The sequence below is a fragment of the Penaeus vannamei genome, chromosome 5, assembly GCF_042767895.1.
Source record: "Penaeus vannamei isolate JL-2024 chromosome 5, ASM4276789v1, whole genome shotgun sequence".
Lineage (NCBI taxonomy): Eukaryota > Metazoa > Arthropoda > Malacostraca > Decapoda > Penaeidae > Penaeus > Penaeus vannamei.
This window is the reverse complement of record NC_091553.1, coordinates 9,316,308-9,321,307: the sequence shown is the minus strand read 5'-3', so window position 1 is coordinate 9,321,307 and position 5,000 is coordinate 9,316,308. Positions and strand designations below refer to the sequence as shown.

General features: G+C 51.3%; 1 protein-coding gene across 3 annotated transcripts in view; it reads right to left on the bottom strand.

The window, feature by feature from the left end:
- Positions 1–5,000, bottom strand: part of LOC113814174 (FERM domain-containing protein 4A-like) — a 60,889-nt gene that overhangs the window by 13,124 nt on the left and 42,765 nt on the right. For all 3 annotated transcript variants that reach the window (XM_070121834.1, XM_070121836.1, XM_070121835.1), the window contains exons 2-3: positions 3,014–3,093; positions 2,600–2,683 (exon numbers count right to left, since the gene is read on the bottom strand). The gene's annotated coding sequence lies outside the window, so the exon portion shown is untranslated. The remainder of the gene's footprint in view (positions 1–2,599; positions 2,684–3,013; positions 3,094–5,000) is intronic.

Sequence of the window (5,000 nt, the reverse complement as noted above, 5' to 3'; positions counted from 1 at the left end):
ATGTTTGGGCAAGAGCAGATAAGGAGCGGGGCAGGTGACGATGGCTATCTCAAGTGGGCAGGAGACTGACGCAGTGGCAAGGAGGAATTTATCCCGCAGATTAGGCGATAGCAGCGACAGAGGACGTGTGTGTCTGTGTGTCCGTGTGTTTGTTGTTTGTGGTATCGCGGGGGGTAGGGTGGGGGGGGCAAGGGGGCGGAGAAGGAGAGGGAATGGGAGAGTCATTTTTCCTCAACACCGGGACAAAAAAAAAAAAAAAAATAAAATGTTTATTTTTCGGAACTCCGTGTGAAAATCCGCGAGAGGAGGAGGGGGAAAAGCGCCTTCTCCCCCGCGCGTGGTCCGGCCCAGGAATTAATGTCCGGCTCAAACCTCGGGGCTTCGGCTCGTAACTCCGCCGGGCGTGTTTGCTCTGCCTTCCCCTGCTCTATTTTCCCTGCGGTTTACCCCAGGACTCCTCTTCGTACCCCGCGCCCACCCCTGCCCGCCCGCCCCGTCACCCCTACATTCATCAGGGCTAAAAATGTCCGTCCCGCACAAAGCCCGCGCCAGCCGAAAGCCCTAAAAATCCGTGAATCCGAGCGGGTGGGAGGGCGCCGGCCGCTGCCCCGCCCGAGCCCAGTCCGACGGGCCGCTTCCCACGCAATTTTCGGCTTAGTCTGACCACGCCAGCGCCCGCCGAGAGGGACCCGCCACGCCCACGAATCGACCCTCGCTCTGGTCAGCCCGACGCCCACGAAACGGCCCTCGCTCTGGTCAGCCCGACGCCCACACCCACATGGAGGCAGGCTTTCACAGAACACGTAGGCCAACTGTCGAAACACTTGTGAATCTGTGTAGAACAAGTTTTCTAAAAACACCTCAAGATCAGAGATGAATATAATCCACAAAATTACACTTCCGCGACCTTACTAATCCAGAGAGAAACGGCTTTAATCCAACCTCGGCCTCAGACAATACCAATCCTAACACGAGGTCCCCCCCACTCTCCCCTCCCCCCCCTTTTAAAAGTAATAAAACCCGGCCGACCTCCAACCTAATCTCCTAATCACCACATCATTACCATGACTATCACCTTCTCCAAATGACCCCCGCACCCCTTCTGACCTCTCCAACCCGGTCCCCAATCAGCCCCAATCACGGCCTCAGCCCCGCCCCAATCCTCGGCCGGTGAGGGATGGTGCCCGCCGAACCAAGCCCAGGCCGCGCAGTTTCCCACGGTAAATGCGCGCGCACGCAGGCAGAAACATACTATGCGGGGAGCAAGGGAAGGAAGGGCGATTACAGGATATATAATATACATACATACATACATACATATATATATATATATATATATATATATATATATATATATGAGAGAGAAAGAGAGAGAGAGAGAAGAGAGAGAGAGAGGGAGAGGGAGAGGGAGAGGAGAGGGAGAGGGAGAGGGAGAGGGAGAGGGAGAGGGAGAGAGAGAGAGAGGAAATAAAAGAAACCCCAAAAGGAAAACATGCTAATCCAAGGCTCCGGGGCGCCGCAGAGCCCGACGCCCCTCGCGCCGCCGTGCCCATAATGCCTCCTGCTTTATGGCCCAAAAACCCTTTGTGGGAGGGAAATAAGCGTAGGCAAATAATATAAAAAGAGGAACATAAATAACTGATTATGTTTCCCCAGCATCATAAAGTGGCCCAAATGGTTCGTTTTGGGTTGGCTGAGTGTCCCGCGTTAACACTATGGTAAACGTTGCATAATACAATAAAAGGACATTCGGCATAACAATGCTGGAGGAAAGAGCGAGAGGACGCAAACGGCCGCTCGGGGGGAAGGAGAGAGAGAGACAAACGGGGTGGGGGGGGTGGGGGGAGAGAGAGAGAGAGAGAGAGAGAGAGAGAGAGAGAGAGAGAGAGAGAGAGAGAGAGAGAGAGAGAGAGAAGAGAGAAAGAAAGAAAGATAGAGAGAGAGAGAGAGAGAGAGAGAGAGAGAGAGAGAGAAAGAGAGAGAAAGAAAGAAAGAAAGAAAGAAAGAAAGAGAGAAAGAATGAAAGAAAGAGAGAGTGAAAGAGAGAGAGAAAAAGAGAGAGAAAGAAAGAGAGAGACAAAGAAAGAAAGAAAGAAAGAGATAGAAAGAAAGAAAGAGATAGAAAGAAAGAGAGAGAAAGAGAGAAAGAAAGAGAGAAAGAGAGAAAGAAAGAGAGAGAAAGAAAGAAAGAAAGAGAGAGAGAGAGAGACAGAAAGAGAAAGAGAGAAGTGGGGGGGGGGCACAACCAAGCCAAGGGTGACAGCCGTAAAGCACATGTATATTAATGTGTGTAGAACCGGTAGCTCGTACACATGTAAACGATAAAGCTGCAGCCTCGCCTATTGTGAAGGGTTACGGAGGCTGCCAGGGAAGGCGAGCACGATGCAGATTGAACGAGACCAGAACCGCAGAACGAGTTCTTGTGAACAATGAGGTTTTTGGAGTTGCACCTTCTCCTTTGGCAATGCAGTCCCCAATCAGCTGTTTTCCCGCGCCAGACCTTGCATTCTAGGTGTCCATTACAAATATTCATCCAGTGTTTGGGATATAATGAGACTATCAATCATTCCTCACAATCAATCAAGTTCCGAATACATACCAATACTGTAGTGACGGGTGATCGCGGATTACACTGGCGGGAAGCACCTGGGCCTTCTTCAAGTGCGAGTGTGTCGACGTCTCACTGCAGGACGAGAGAACGAGGAATGTTACTATAGAAAGCCAGTTACATTTTAACTCTAGGACGACAAAGCTTTGCTCAAGCATCTCACTTAATTCTGATCAAATGATTACATGCTGGTCCTGATTACTACACATAAAAAAGTAAAAACAAATTTACTTCTTTCTCATTACTCCTCGTAAATCTTTTAGAATAAAATACATGTAATTTTCTGTTGTAGCCTTCACTCCCACCATTAACCACCCAAAACCCCTCGTGACTAGGAAGGGCGTCGTGAGACGAGCGCCAACCTCGACCTTTAGCCCGAGTACGACCTCTGGAGTGTCAACTTACTGTGTGAAGTCGCCGTACGTTGCCTGCAGAGCGAGAGCAGCTAGTCGGAACGCTGTGTCGCTCTCCAACTCAAGCTGACCCTGGAAAAACAAAAGAAAAATGTTAGTCACCAAGTTTCACCTCTTCTGATAGACAAACATGAAATAAACATGGTTTTTATCTCCTCCCCCCAACACAATTCGACTAGTCCATATTATTCAGCAAGATCCAACCCCCAGACTCAAATACAACACAAATAAAGACGAAGCGCTAACACTGCCCGTCCCAGGCCAAGGCAGGGAAGTCTGACCGACGCATTGAAGTCTCCGCCAGCCTGCCCTTCCTCCTCCGCCTTCCCCTTCTAAATCGCAGTTCATCCAAGTTCATCCAGAGGTCTATTCCCTCCCGGCGCACACAATCCGCACCTCTTCATCAACCGCCCTTGCGTCCACCCACGCAGTTTGTCCCCGGGTTTCCCCCTCTCCGCCCACGTGTAAGGTAACAATGCGCGCAAGACCCGCTCGTTTGTCAGCGCCGCGCCGGCAAATCTGTCCCGTTGGCCGCATTTGTACCTCGTTAATGCGCGTTGTCGAGGAGGCCTGGATTCGGCTCGCCTCCGCCCGGCCTCGCCGACAATTAATAAGCCTCCAACGCGAGGACAATGCCACCTGGTCCTCGGGGGGCCCCCAGGTGCGGCTCAAGACGGCGTTCATCTCGCCGACAACGCGCCCCCGACGTCGTGTGAACATTGCCGCGGGTCCGAAATTTCCCACAAGGATGTAAACTGTGAAATCGGGGTTTCGGAAACACGTGAAATGAGGGAATACATTTGGGACCATGTGGGTGTGAGGGAAGGCGGGAGGGTCCGGCACCACCTTCCCACAGGCAGCTCATGAGGGGTAATGAGAGCGTGTACCTGTTTCGCCTCACCATAACGCTGCATTCCACGCAGGTAATGGACCGTAACGATGTGCTCGCATTTACGAAAAAAGGTAATGATTCTTACATTCCTGATACATTCTTGGAACTTGGAAAAAAAAATCTTCAAACATATTAACGCTGACAGAAATTATAGTTCTTCGTTTTAGACAAATATAAGGCCTCGAAAAAAAATCATCGTAAGTTTTTCTCTTGCTTTTAATCTCAAATAAAAGACTCCTCCATTTAAAGCATACGCCGGCGACACTAGTTCTTGCAGGCTTATGGCCTTGTTCAAATATCAAACAGATGCGTTCAACATGCAAACAAGCGGTGCGGCAGTTGCAAACATCTTGCAACACTTTCATTCTCGTCCATCCGCCTCAGCTGTATGCTCTTGTTATTTAATAAGCGCTGAGTAAGCACCTTTCGCCTTCCTGTGTAAACGCATATACTGTCCGTGCACTGCTCACCCCCCTCCCCCCTCCCCCCTTTTGATGTAGTGTTTCTACCATGGCAGGATGTTGTAATATTAAAATCCACGTTACATTGCGACAGCGGTTCGGCAGACGCACGGCATGATGTGCATGGTACAAGCTCCCCTGAGTCGGCAGTCATGACGTGGCGCCGTGTTTTCTCTTGGTCATTAAGTTCCGAGTGTACATTGTGTGTTGGGGGGTGGGGGGGGCGTGACTCATGGCGGCGGCTACGTCCGGTGTCCAGGCAGCGCCGGGCACCTCCGCAATGCTGTTTATTCCCCACTTTCCCTTCCCACTCGTTCGGCCTCCTTGCTGGCTGCCTCCCTGCGCTCTTATGCAACGCTAAATGTGTTCAATTCCTGCCTAACCAAACACCTTCCGGTTACGTAAACAAAGACACGAAACCTGCTGACAAATGAATCGCCATCGTTTCAGGAACTCTTGTTTCTGTTTAAGACGGCCTGAAACCTCACTCCCGCCCGCACAATACTCCGGGGGCGGGCGGGGGTGAGGAGGCAGGAGTGGGCGGCACCGTGTATTTTCCCATGGTCGCCGGCCGCCGCAACCATCTCCACCTGCGCCGCGCGGTGAGCTGGTCGGTTATGGTCACC